This window comes from Leptodactylus fuscus, chromosome 8, assembly GCF_031893055.1.
Source record: "Leptodactylus fuscus isolate aLepFus1 chromosome 8, aLepFus1.hap2, whole genome shotgun sequence".
Lineage (NCBI taxonomy): Eukaryota > Metazoa > Chordata > Amphibia > Anura > Leptodactylidae > Leptodactylus > Leptodactylus fuscus.
Window position 1 is genome coordinate 95347160 of NC_134272.1, and position 16256 is coordinate 95363415.

The following is a 16256-nucleotide window of genomic DNA, read 5'->3' on the forward strand; positions in this document are numbered from 1 at the left end:
TGACTCCCGAGAGCAGAAGGACATTACAGGGTTAATCCATTGTCGCCCCAAAGACTCCCCCGACTCCCCCCAACTCCGCCCCAAACACAAACACAACTTTTCTGTCTTTTTTTCTACTTCAAAACAAATCTGGCAAAGTAATAAGAATAAGAAATAGAGAAACCTCAGGAAGTGCAACGTAGTATGTCCGACTGCAGACACAAGAGGCGGGACTGCGGCTGCTACTCCTGGCACTACCCAAAGCCCTACAGATACAACTCCTGGCACTAAGCGAAGCCCTACAGCTACTACTCATGGCACTACTCACATAGCCCTGCATCTACTACTCCTGACACTACTCACATAGCCCTGCATCTACTACTCCTGGCACTACTCACATAGCCCTGCATCTACTACTCCTGGCACTACGCACATAGCCCTGCATCTACTACTCCTGGCACTACGCACATAGCCCTGCATCTACTACTCCTGGCACTACGCACATAGCCCTGCATCTACTACTCCTGGCACTACTCACATAGCCCTGCATCTACTACTCCTGGCACTACTCACATAGCCCTGTATCTACTACTCCTGGCACTACTCACATAGTCCTGCATCTACTACTCCTGGCACTACTGACATAGCCCTGCATCTACTACTCCTGGCACTACTCACATAGCCCTTCATCTACTACTCCTGGTACTACTCACATAGCCCTGCATCTACTACTCCTGGCACTACGCACATAGCCCTGCATCTACTACTCCTGGCACTACTCACATAGCCCTGCATCTACTACTCCTGGCACTACTCACATAGCCCTGCATCTACTACTCCTGGCACTACTCACATAGCCCTGCATCTACTACTCCTGGCACTACTCACATAGCCCTGTATCTACTACTCCTGGCACTACTCACATAGTCCTGCATCTACTACTCCTGGCACTTCTCACATAGCCCTGCATCTACTACTCCTGACACTAATGACATAGCCCTGCATCTACTACTCCTGGCACTACTCACATAGCCCTGCATCTACTACTCCTGGCACTACTCACATAGCCCTGCATCTACTACTCCTGGCACTACCCGAAGCCCTACAGCTGCTACTCCTGGCACTACTCACATAGCCCTGCATCTACTACTCCTGGCACTACGCACATAGCCCTGCATCTACTACTCCTGGCACTACGCACATAGCCCTGCATCTACTACTCCTGGCACTACTCACATAGCCCTGCATCTACTACTCCTGGCACTATGGACATAGCCCTGCATCTACTACTCCTGGCACTACTCACATAGCCCTGCATCTACTACTCCTGGCACTACACACATAGTCCTGCATCTACTACTCCTGGCACTACTCACATAGCCCTGCATCTACTACTCCTGGCACTACTCACATAGCCCTGCATCTACTACTCCTGGCACTACTCATATAGCCCTGCATCTACTACTCCTGGCACTACTCACATAGCCCTGCATCTACTACTCCTGGCACTACTCACATAGTCCTGCATCTACTACTCCTGGCACTACTCACATAGCCCTGCATCTACTACTCCTGACACTACTCACATAGCCCTGCATCTACTACTCCTGGCACTACTCACATAGCCCTGCATCTACTACTCCTGGCACTACTCACATAGCCCTGCATCTACTACTCCTGGCACTACTCACATAGCCCTGTATCTACTACTCCTGGCACTACTCACATAGCCCTGCATCTACTACTCCTGGCACTACTCACATAGCCCTGCATCTACTACTCCTGGCACTACTCACATAGTCCTGCATCTACTACTCCTGACACTACTGACATAGCCCTGTATCTACTACTCCTGGCACTACTCACATAGCCCTGCATCTACTACTCCTGGCACTACTCACATAGTCCTGCATCTACTACTCCTGGCACTACTCACATAGCCCTGCATCTACTACTCCTGGCACTACTCACATAGCCCTGCATCTACTACTCCTGGTACTACTCACATAGCTCTGCATCTACTACTCCTGGCACTACTCACATAGCCCTGCATCTACTACTCCTGGCACTACTCACATAGCCCTGCATCTACTACTCCTGGCACTACTCACATAGCCCTGTATCTACTACTCCTGGCACTACTCACATAGCCCTGCATCTACTACTCCTGGCACTACTCACATAGTCCTGCATCTACTACTCCTGACACTACTCACATAGCCCTGCATCTACTACTCCTGGCACTACTCACATAGTCCTGCATCTACTACTCCTGGCACTACTCACATAGCCCTGCATCTACTACTCCTGGTACTACTCACATAGTCCTGCATCTACTACTCCTGGCACTACCCACATAGTCCTGCATCTACTACTCCTGGCACTACCCACATAGTCCTGCATCTACTACTCCTGGCACTACTGACATAGCCCTGCATCTACTACTCCTGGCACTACCCGAAGCCCTACAGCTGCTACTCCTGGCACTACTCACATAGCCCTGCATCTACTACTCCTGGCACTACCCGAAGCCCTACAGCTGCTACTCCTGGCACTACTCACATAGCCCTACAGCTACTACTCCTGGTACTACTCACATAGCCCTGCATCTACTACTCCTGGCACTACTCACATAGCCCTGCATCTACTACTCCTGGCACTACTCACATAGCCCTGCATCTACTACTCCTGGCACTACCCAAAGCCCTACAGTTACAACTCCTGGCACTAAGCGAAGCCCTACAGCTACTACTCCTGGCACTACTCACATAGCCCTGCATCTACTACTCCTGGCACTACTCACATAGCCCTGCATCTACTACTCCTGGCACTACTCACATAGCCCTGCATCTACTACTCCTGGCACTACTCACATAGCCCTGCATCTACTACTCCTGGCACTACTCACATAGCCCTGCATCTACTACTCCTGGCACTACTCACATAGCCCTGCATCTACTACTCCTGGTACTACTCACATAGCCCTGCATCTACTACTCCTGGCACTACTCACATAGCCCTGCATCTACTACTCCTGGCACTACTCACATAGCCCTGCATCTACTACTCCTGGCACTACTCACATAGCCCTGCATCTACTACTCCTGACACTACTGACATAGCCCTGCATCTACTACTCCTGGCACTACTCACATAGCCCTGCATCTACTACTCCTGGCACTACTCACATAGCCCTGCATCTACTACTCCTGGCACTACTCACATAGCCCTGCATCTACTACTCCTGGCACTACACACATAGCCCTGCATCTACTACTCCTGGCACTACTCACATAGCCCTGCATCTACTACTCCTGGCACTACTCACATAGCCCTGCATCTACTACTCCTGGCACTACTCACATAGTCCTGCATCTACTACTCCTGGCACTACTCACATAGCCCTGCATCTACTACTCCTGGCACTACTCACATAGCCCTGCATCTACTACTCCTGGCACTACTCACATAGTCCTGCATCTACTACTCCTGGCACTACTCACATAGCCCTGCATCTACTACTCCTGGCACTACTCACATAGCCCTGCATCTACTACTCCTGGCACTACCCGAAGCCCTACAGCTGCTACTCCTGGCACTACTCACATAGCCCTGCATCTACTACTCCTGGCACTACCCGAAGCCCTACAGCTGCTACTCCTGGCACTACTCACATAGCCCTACAGCTACTACTCCTGGTACTACTCACATAGCCCTGCATCTACTACTCCTGGCACTACTCACATAGCCCTGCATCTACTACTCCTGGCACTACTCACATAGCCCTGCATCTACTACTCCTGGCACTACCCAAAGCCCTACAGTTACAACTCCTGGCACTAAGCGAAGCCCTACAGCTACTACTCCTGGCACTACTCACATAGTCCTGCATCTACTACTCCTGGCACTACTCACATAGCCCTGCATCTACTACTCCTGGCACTACTCACATAGCCCTGCATCTACTACTCCTGGTACTACTCACATAGTCCTGTATCTACTACTCCTGGCATTACACACATAGCCCTGCATCTACTACTCCTGGCACTACTCACATAGCCCTGCATCTACTACTCCTGGCACTACTCACATAGTCCTGCATCTACTACTCTTGGCACTTCTCACATAGCCCTGCATCTACTACTCCTGGCACTACACACATAGTCCTGCATCTACTACTCCTGACACTACTCACATAGCCCTGCATCTACTACTCCTGGCACTACTCACATAGCCCTGCATCTACTACTCCTGGCACTACACACATAGTCCTGCATCTACTACTCCTGGCACTACTCACATAGTCCTGCATCTACTACTCCTGGTACTACTCACATAGCCCTGCATCTACTTCTCCTGGCACTACTCACATAGTCCTGCATCTACTACTCCTGGCACTTCTCACATAGCCCTGCATCTACTACTCCTGGCACTACACACATAGTCCTGCATCTACTACTCCTGACACTACTCACATAGCCCTGCATCTACTACTCCTGGCACTACTCACATAGCCCTGCATCTACTACTCCTGGCACTACTCACATAGCCCTGCATCTACTACTCCTGGCACTACACACATAGTCCTGCATCTACTACTCCTGACACTACTCACATAGCCCTGCATCTACTACTCCTGGCATTACACACATAGCCCTGCATCTACTACTCCTGGCACTACTCACATAGCCCTGCATCTACTACTCCTGGCACTACGCACATAGCCCTGTATCTACTACTCCTGGCACTACGCACATAGCTCTGTATCTACTACTCCTGGCACTACTCACATAGCCCTGCATCTACTACTCCTGGCACTACGCACATAGCCCTGTATCTACTACTCCTGGCACTACTCACATAGCCCTGCATCTACTACTCCTGGCACTACTCACATAGTCCTGCATCTACTACTCCTGGCACTTCTCACATAGCCCTGCATCTACTACTCCTGGCACTACACACATAGTCCTGCATCTACTACTCCTGACACTACTCACATAGCCCTGCATCTACTACTCCTGGCACTACTCACATAGCCCTGCATCTACTACTCCTGGCACTACACACATAGTCCTGCATCTACTACTCCTGGTACTACTGACATAGCCCTGCATCTACTACTCCTGGCACTACTCACATAGCCCTGCATCTACTACTCCTGGCACTACTCACATAGCCCTGCATCTACTACTCCTGGCACTACGCACATAGCCCTGTATCTACTACTCCTGGCACTACTCACATAGCCCTGCATCTACTACTCCTGGCACTACTCACATAGTCCTGCATCTACTACTCCTGGCACTACTCACATAGCCCTGCATCTACTACTCCTGGCACTACGCACATAGCCCTGTATCTACTACTCCTGGCACTACTCACATAGCCCTGCATCTACTACTCCTGGCACTACTCACATAGCCCTGCATCTACTACTCCTGGCACTACTCACATAGCCCTGTATCTACTACTCCTGGCACTACTCACATAGCCCTGCATCTACTACTCCTGGCACTACTCACATAGCCCTGCATCTACTACTCCTGGTACTACTCACATAGCCCTGCATCTACTACTCCTGGCACTACTCATATAGCCCTGCATCTACTACTCCTGGCACTACTCACATAGCCCTGCATCTACTACTCCTGACACTACTGACATAGCCCTGTATCTACTACTCCTGGTACTACTCACATAGCCCTGCATCTACTACTCCTGGCACTACTCACATAGCCCTGCATCTACTACTCCTGACACTACTGACATAGCCCTGTATCTACTACTCCTGGTACTACTCACATAGCCCTGCATCTACTACTCCTGGCACTATGGACATAGCCCTGCATCTACTACTCCTGGCACTACACACATAGTCCTGCATCTACTACTCCTGGCACTACTCACATAGCCCTGCATCTACTACTCCTGGCACTACTCACATAGCCCTGCATCTACTACTCCTGGCACTACTGACATAGCCTTGCACCTACTACTCCTGGCACTACTCACATAGCCCTGCATCTACTACTCCTGACACTACTCACATAGCCCTGCATCTACTACTCCTGACACTACTCACATAGCCCTGCATCTACTACTCCTGACACTACTCACATAGCCCTGCATCTACTACTCCTGGCACTACCCGAAGCCCTACAGCTGCTACTCCTGGCACTACTCACATAGCCCTGCATCTACTACTCCTGGCACTACTCACATAGCCCTACATCTACTACTCCTGGCACTACTCACATAGCCCTGTATCTACTACTCCTGGCACTACTCACATAGTCCTGCATCTACTACTCCTGGTACTACTCACATAGCCCTGCATCTACTACTCCTGGCACTACTCACATAGCCCTGCATCTACTACTCCTGGCACTACTCACATAGCCCTGTATCTACTACTCCTGGCACTACTCACATAGTCCTGCATCTACTACTCCTGGCACTTCTCACATAGCCCTGCATCTACTACTCCTGACACTAATGACATAGCCCTGCATCTACTACTCCTGGCACTACTCACATAGCCCTGCATCTACTACTCCTGGCACTACTCACATAGCCCTGCATCTACTACTCCTGGCACTACCCGAAGCCCTACAGCTGCTACTCCTGGCACTACTCACATAGCCCTGCATCTACTACTCCTGGCACTACGCACATAGCCCTGCATCTACTACTCCTGGCACTACGCACATAGCCCTGCATCTACTACTCCTGGCACTACTCACATAGCCCTGCATCTACTACTCCTGGCACTATGGACATAGCCCTGCATCTACTACTCCTGGCACTACGCACATAGCCCTGCATCTACTACTCCTGGCACTACGCACATAGCCCTGCATCTACTACTCCTGGCACTACTCACATAGCCCTGCATCTACTACTCCTGGCACTACACACATAGTCCTGCATCTACTACTCCTGGCACTACTCACATAGCCCTGCATCTACTACTCCTGGCACTACTCACATAGCCCTGCATCTACTACTCCTGGCACTACTCATATAGCCCTGCATCTACTACTCCTGGCACTACTCACATAGCCCTGCATCTACTACTCCTGGCACTACTCACATAGTCCTGCATCTACTACTCCTGGCACTACTCACATAGCCCTGCATCTACTACTCCTGACACTACTCACATAGCCCTGCATCTACTACTCCTGGCACTACTCACATAGCCCTGCATCTACTACTCCTGGCACTACTCACATAGCCCTGCATCTACTACTCCTGGCACTACTCACATAGCCCTGCATCAACTACTCCTGGCACTACTCACATAGCCCTGCATCTACTACTCCTGGCACTACTCACATAGTCCTGCATCTACTACTCCTGACACTACTGACATAGCCCTGTATCTACTACTCCTGGCACTACTCACATAGCCCTGCATCTACTACTCCTGGCACTACTCACATAGTCCTGCATCTACTACTCCTGGCACTACTCACATAGCCCTGCATCTACTACTCCTGGCACTACTCACATAGCCCTGCATCTACTACTCCTGGTACTACTCACATAGCTCTGCATCTACTACTCCTGGCACTACTCACATAGCCCTGCATCTACTACTCCTGGCACTACTCACATAGCCCTGCATCTACTACTCCTGGCACTACTCACATAGCCCTGCATCTACTACTCCTGGTACTACTCACATAGCCCTGCATCTACTACTCCTGGCACTACTCACATAGCCCTGCATCTACTACTCCTGGCACTACTCACATAGCCCTGCATCTACTACTCCTGGCACTACTCACATAGCCCTGTATCTACTACTCCTGGCACTACTCACATAGCCCTGCATCTACTACTCCTGGCACTACTCACATAGTCCTGCATCTACTACTCCTGACACTACTCACATAGCCCTGCATCTACTACTCCTGGCACTACTCACATAGTCCTGCATCTACTACTCCTGGCACTACTCACATAGCCCTGCATCTACTACTCCTGGTACTACTCACATAGTCCTGCATCTACTACTCCTGGCACTACCCACATAGTCCTGCATCTACTACTCCTGGCACTACCCACATAGTCCTGCATCTACTACTCCTGGCACTACTGACATAGCCCTGCATCTACTACTCCTGGCACTACCCGAAGCCCTACAGCTGCTACTCCTGGCACTACTCACATAGCCCTGCATCTACTACTCCTGGCACTACCCGAAGCCCTACAGCTGCTACTCCTGGCACTACTCACATAGCCCTACAGCTACTACTCCTGGTACTACTCACATAGCCCTGCATCTACTACTCCTGGCACTACTCACATAGCCCTGCATCTACTACTCCTGGCACTACTCACATAGCCCTGCATCTACTACTCCTGGCACTACCCAAAGCCCTACAGTTACAACTCCTGGCACTAAGCGAAGCCCTACAGCTACTACTCCTGGCACTACTCACATAGCCCTGCATCTACTACTCCTGGCACTACTCACATAGCCCTGCATCTACTACTCCTGGCACTACTCACATAGCCCTGCATCTACTACTCCTGGCACTACTCACATAGCCCTGCATCTACTACTCCTGGCACTACTCACATAGCCCTGCATCTACTACTCCTGGCACTACTCACATAGCCCTGCATCTACTACTCCTGGTACTACTCACATAGCCCTGCATCTACTACTCCTGGCACTACTCACATAGCCCTGCATCTACTACTCCTGGCACTACTCACATAGCCCTGCATCTACTACTCCTGGCACTACTCACATAGCCCTGCATCTACTACTCCTGACACTACTGACATAGCCCTGCATCTACTACTCCTGGCACTACTCACATAGCCCTGCATCTACTACTCCTGGCACTACTCACATAGCCCTGCATCTACTACTCCTGGCACTACTCACATAGCCCTGCATCTACTACTCCTGGCACTACACACATAGCCCTGCATCTACTACTCCTGGCACTACTCACATAGCCCTGCATCTACTACTCCTGGCACTACTCACATAGCCCTGCATCTACTACTCCTGGCACTACTCACATAGTCCTGCATCTACTACTCCTGGCACTACTCACATAGCCCTGCATCTACTACTCCTGGCACTACTCACATAGCCCTGCATCTACTACTCCTGGCACTACTCACATAGTCCTGCATCTACTACTCCTGGCACTACTCACATAGCCCTGCATCTACTACTCCTGGCACTACTCACATAGCCCTGCATCTACTACTCCTGGCACTACCCGAAGCCCTACAGCTGCTACTCCTGGCACTACTCACATAGCCCTGCATCTACTACTCCTGGCACTACCCGAAGCCCTACAGCTGCTACTCCTGGCACTACTCACATAGCCCTACAGCTACTACTCCTGGTACTACTCACATAGCCCTGCATCTACTACTCCTGGCACTACTCACATAGCCCTGCATCTACTACTCCTGGCACTACTCACATAGCCCTGCATCTACTACTCCTGGCACTACCCAAAGCCCTACAGTTACAACTCCTGGCACTAAGCGAAGCCCTACAGCTACTACTCCTGGCACTACTCACATAGTCCTGCATCTACTACTCCTGGCACTACTCACATAGCCCTGCATCTACTACTCCTGGCACTACTCACATAGCCCTGCATCTACTACTCCTGGTACTACTCACATAGTCCTGTATCTACTACTCCTGGCATTACACACATAGCCCTGCATCTACTACTCCTGGCACTACTCACATAGCCCTGCATCTACTACTCCTGGCACTACTCACATAGTCCTGCATCTACTACTCTTGGCACTTCTCACATAGCCCTGCATCTACTACTCCTGGCACTACACACATAGTCCTGCATCTACTACTCCTGACACTACTCACATAGCCCTGCATCTACTACTCCTGGCACTACTCACATAGCCCTGCATCTACTACTCCTGGCACTACACACATAGTCCTGCATCTACTACTCCTGGCACTACTCACATAGTCCTGCATCTACTACTCCTGGTACTACTCACATAGCCCTGCATCTACTTCTCCTGGCACTACTCACATAGTCCTGCATCTACTACTCCTGGCACTTCTCACATAGCCCTGCATCTACTACTCCTGGCACTACACACATAGTCCTGCATCTACTACTCCTGACACTACTCACATAGCCCTGCATCTACTACTCCTGGCACTACTCACATAGCCCTGCATCTACTACTCCTGGCATTACACACATAGCCCTGCATCTACTACTCCTGGCACTACTCACATAGCCCTGCATCTACTACTCCTGGCACTACGCACATAGCCCTGTATCTACTACTCCTGGCACTACGCACATAGCTCTGTATCTACTACTCCTGGCACTACTCACATAGCCCTGCATCTACTACTCCTGGCACTACGCACATAGCCCTGTATCTACTACTCCTGGCACTACTCACATAGCCCTGCATCTACTACTCCTGGCACTACTCACATAGTCCTGCATCTACTACTCCTGGCACTTCTCACATAGCCCTGCATCTACTACTCCTGGCACTACACACATAGTCCTGCATCTACTACTCCTGACACTACTCACATAGCCCTGCATCTACTACTCCTGGCACTACTCACATAGCCCTGCATCTACTACTCCTGGCACTACACACATAGTCCTGCATCTACTACTCCTGGTACTACTGACATAGCCCTGCATCTACTACTCCTGGCACTACTCACATAGCCCTGCATCTACTACTCCTGGCACTACTCACATAGCCCTGCATCTACTACTCCTGGCACTACGCACATAGCCCTGTATCTACTACTCCTGGCACTACTCACATAGCCCTGCATCTACTACTCCTGGCACTACTCACATAGTCCTCCATCTACTACTCCTGGCACTACTCACATAGCCCTGCATCTACTACTCCTGGCACTACGCACATAGCCCTGTATCTACTACTCCTGGCACTACTCACATAGCCCTGCATCTACTACTCCTGGCACTACTCACATAGCCCTGCATCTACTACTCCTGGCACTACTCACATAGCCCTGTATCTACTACTCCTGGCACTACTCACATAGCCCTGCATCTACTACTCCTGGCACTACTCACATAGCCCTGCATCTACTACTCCTGGTACTACTCACATAGCCCTGCATCTACTACTCCTGGCACTACTCATATAGCCCTGCATCTACTACTCCTGGCACTACTCACATAGCCCTGCATCTACTACTCCTGACACTACTGACATAGCCCTGTATCTACTACTCCTGGTACTACTCACATAGCCCTGCATCTACTACTCCTGGCACTACTCACATAGCCCTGCATCTACTACTCCTGACACTACTGACATAGCCCTGTATCTACTACTCCTGGTACTACTCACATAGCCCTGCATCTACTACTCCTGGCACTATGGACATAGCCCTGCATCTACTACTCCTGGCACTACACACATAGTCCTGCATCTACTACTCCTGGCACTACTCACATAGCCCTGCATCTACTACTCCTGGCACTACTCACATAGCCCTGCATCTACTACTCCTGGCACTACTGACATAGCCTTGCACCTACTACTCCTGGCACTACTCACATAGCCCTGCATCTACTACTCCTGACACTACTCACATAGCCCTGCATCTACTACTCCTGACACTACTCACATAGCCCTGCATCTACTACTCCTGACACTACTCACATAGCCCTGCATCTACTACTCCTGGCACTACCCGAAGCCCTACAGCTGCTACTCCTGGCACTACTCACATAGCCCTGCATCTACTACTCCTGGCACTACTCACATAGCCCTACATCTACTACTCCTGGCACTACTCACATAGCCCTGCATCTACTACTCCTGGCACTACTCACATAGCCCTGCATCTACTACTCCTGGCACTACTCACATAGCCCTGCATCTACTACTCCTGGCACTATTGACATAGCCTTGCACCTACTACTCCTGGCACTACTCACATAGCCCTGCATCTACTACTCCTGACACTACTCACATAGCCCTGCATCTACTACTCCTGACACTACTCACATAGCCCTGCATCTACTACTCCTGGCACTACTCACATAGCCCTGCATCTACTACTCCTGGCACTACTCACATAGCCCTGCATCTACTACTCCTGGCACTACTCACATAGCCCTGCATCTACTACTCCTGGCACTACTCACATAGTCCTGCATCTACTACTCCTGGCACTACACACATAGTCCTGCATCTACTACTCCTGGCAGTACTCACATAGCCCTGCATCTACTACTCCTGACACTACTGACATAGCCCTGCATCTACTACTCCTGGCACTACTCACATAGCCCTGCATCTACTACTCCTGGCACTACTCACATAGCCCTGCATCTACTACTCCTGGTACTACTCACATAGTCCTGCATCTACTACTCCTGGCACTACTCACATAGTCCTGCATCTACTACTCCTGGCACTACTCACATAGCCCTGCATCTACTACTCCTGGTACTACTCACATAGTCCTGCATTTACTACTCCTGGCACTACTCACATAGCCCTGCATCTACTACTCCTGGCATTACACACATAGTCCTGCATCTACTACTCCTGACACTACTCACATAGCTCTGCATCTACTACTCCTGGCACTACTCACATAGTCCTGCATCTACTACTCCTGGCACTACTCACATAGTCCTGCATCTACTACTCCTGGCACTACACACATAGTCCTGCATCTACTACTCCTGGCACTACTCACATAGCCCTGCATCTACTACTCCTGGCACTATGGACATAGCCCTGCATCTACTACTCCTGGCACTACTCACATAGCCCTGCATCTACTACTCCTGGCACTACACACATAGTCCTGCATCTACTACTCCTGGCACTACTGACATAGCCCTGCATCTACTACTCCTGGCACTACTCACATAGTCCTGCATCTACTACTCCTGGCACTACTCACATAGTCCTGCATCTACTACTCCTGGCACTACTCACATAGTCCTGCATCTACTACTCCTGGCACTACTCACATAGCCCTGCATCTACTACTCCTGACACTACTGACATAGCCCTGCATCTACTACTCCTGGCACTACTCACATAGTCCTGCATCTACTACTCCTGGTACTACTCACATAGCCCTGTATCTACTACTCCTGGCACTACTCACATAGCCCTGCATCTACTACTCCTGGTACTACTCACATAGCCCTGCATCTACTACTCCTGGCACTACTCACATAGTCCTGCATCTACTACTCCTGGCACTATGGACATAGCCCTGCATCTACTACTCCTGGCACTATGGACATAGCCCTGCATCTACTACTCCTGGCACTACTCACATAGTCCTGCATCTACTACTCCTGGCACTTCTCACATAGCCCTGCATCTACTACTCCTGACACTACTCACATAGCCCTGCATCTACTACTCCTGGCACTACTCACATAGCCCTGCATCTACTACTCCTGGCACTACTCACATAGTCCTGCATCTACTACTCCTGGCACTTCTCACATAGCCCTGCATCTACTACTCCTGACACTACTCACATAGCCCTGCATCTACTACTCCTGGCACTACTCACATAGCCCTGCATCTACTACTCCTGGCACTACTCACATAGTCCTGCATCTACTACTCCTGACACTACTCACATAGCCCTGCATCTACTACTCCTGGCACTACTCACATAGCCCTGCATCTACTACTCCTGGCACTACACACATAGTCCTGCATCTACTACTCCTGGTACTACTGACATAGCCCTACATCTACTACTCCTGGCACTACGCACATAGCCCTGTATCTACTACTCCTTGCATTACACACATAGTCCTGCATCTACTACTCCTGGTACTACTCACATAGTCCTGCATCTACTACTCCTGGCACTACTCACATAGCCCTGCATCTACTACTCCTGGTACTACTCACATAGCCCTGCATCTACTACTCCTGGCACTACTCACATAGCCCTGCATCTACTACTCCTGGTACTACTCACATAGCCCTGCATCTACTACTCCTGGCACTACACACATAGCCCTGTATCTACTACTCCTGGTACTACTCACATAGCCCTGCATCTACTACTCCTGGCACTACTCACATAGCCCTGCATCTACTACTCCTGGCACTACTCACATAGCCCTGCATCTACTACTCCTGGCACTACTCACATAGCCCTGCATCTACTACTCCTGGCACTACTGACATAGCCCTGCACCTACTACTCCTGGCACTACTCACATAGCCCTGCATCTACTACTCCTGGCACTACTCACATAGCCCTGCATCTACTACTCCTGGCACTACTCACATAGCCCTGCATCTACTACTCCTGGCACTACCCGAAGCCCTACAGCTGCTACTCCTGGCACTACTCACATAGCCCTGCATCTACTACTCCTGGCACTACTCATATAGCCCTGCATCTACTACTCCTGGCACTACTCACATAGCCCTGCATCTACTACTCCTGGCACTACTCACATAGCCCTGCATCTACTACTCCTGGCACTACTGACATAGCCCTGCACCTACTACTCCTGGCACTACTCACATAGCCCTGCATCTACTACTCCTGGCACTACTCACATAGTCCTGCATCTACTACTCCTGACACTACTCACATAGCCCTGTATCTACTACTCCTGGTACTACTGACATAGCCCTGCATCTACTACTCCTGGCACTACTCACATAGCCCTGCATCTACTACTCCTGGCACTACTCACATAGCCCTGCATCTACTACTCCTGGCACTACTCACATAGCCCTGCATCTACTACTCCTGACACTACTCACATAGCCCTGCATCTACTACTCCTGGTACTACTCACATAGCCCTGCATCTACTACTCCTGGCACTACTCACATAGCCCTGCATCTACTACTCCTGGCACTACTCACATAGTCCTGCATCTACTACTCCTGGCACTACTCACATAGCCCTGCATCTACTACTCCTGGCACTACTCACATAGTCCTGCATCTACTACTCCTGGCACTACTCACATAGTCCTGCATCTACTACTCCTGGCACTACTCACATAGCCCTGCATCTACTACTCCTGGTACTACTCACATAGTCCTGCATCTACTACTCCTGGCACTACTCACATAGCCCTGCATCTACTACTCCTGGCATTACACACATAGTCCTGCATCTACTACTCCTGACACTACTCACATAGCTCTGCATCTACTACTCCTGGCACTACTCACATAGTCCTGCATCTACTACTCCTGGCACTACTCACATAGTCCTGCATCTACTACTCCTGGCACTACACACATAGTCCTGCATCTACTACTCCTGGCACTACTCACATAGCCCTGCATCTACTACTCCTGGCACTATGGACATAGCCCTGCATCTACTACTCCTGGCACTACTCACATAGCCCTGCATCTACTACTCCTGGCACTACTCACATAGCCCTGTATCTACTACTCCTGGCACTACTCACATAGCCCTGCATCTACTACTCCTGGCACTTCTCACATAGCCCTGTATCTACTACTCCTGGCACTACTCACATAGCCCTGTATCTACTACTCCTGGCACTACTGACATAGCCCTGCACCTACTACTCCTGGCACTACTCACATAGCCCTGCATCTACTACTCCTGGCACTACTCACATAGCCCTGCATCTACTACTCCTGACACTACTGACATAGCCCTGCATCTACTACTCCTGGCACTACTCACATAGCCCTGCATCTACTACTCCTGACACTACTCACATAGCCCTGCATCTACTACTCCTGGCACTACTCACATAGCCCTGCATCTACTACTCCTGGCACTACACACATAGTGCTGCATCTACTACTCCTGGCACTACTCACATAGCCCTGCATCTACTACTCCTGGCACTACACACATAGTCCTGCATCTACTACTCCTGGTACTACTGACATAGCCCTACATCTACTACTCCTGGCACTACGCACATAGCCCTGTATCTACTACTCCTGGCATTACACACATAGTCCTGCATCTACTACTCCTGGTACTACTCACATAGTCCTGCATCTACTACTCCTGGCACTACTCACATAGCCCTGCATCTACTACTCCTGGCACTATGGACATAGCCCTGCATCTACTACTCCTGGCACTACTCACATAGCCCTGCATCTACTACTCCTGGCACTACTCACATAGCCCTGTATCTACTACTCCTGGCACTACTCACATAGCCCTGCATCTACTACTCCTGGCACTTCTCACATAGCCCTGCATCTACTACTCCTGACACTAC

General features: G+C 50.4%; 2 protein-coding genes across 2 annotated transcripts in view; both read left to right on the forward strand.

Annotated features, from left to right (window-relative positions):
* Positions 1–16256, forward strand: part of EAF2 (ELL associated factor 2) — a 361203-nt gene that overhangs the window by 82593 nt on the left and 262354 nt on the right. The gene's annotated exons all lie outside the window — the stretch shown is intronic.
* Positions 1–16256, forward strand: part of SLC15A2 (solute carrier family 15 member 2) — a 65441-nt gene that overhangs the window by 6425 nt on the left and 42760 nt on the right. The gene's annotated exons all lie outside the window — the stretch shown is intronic.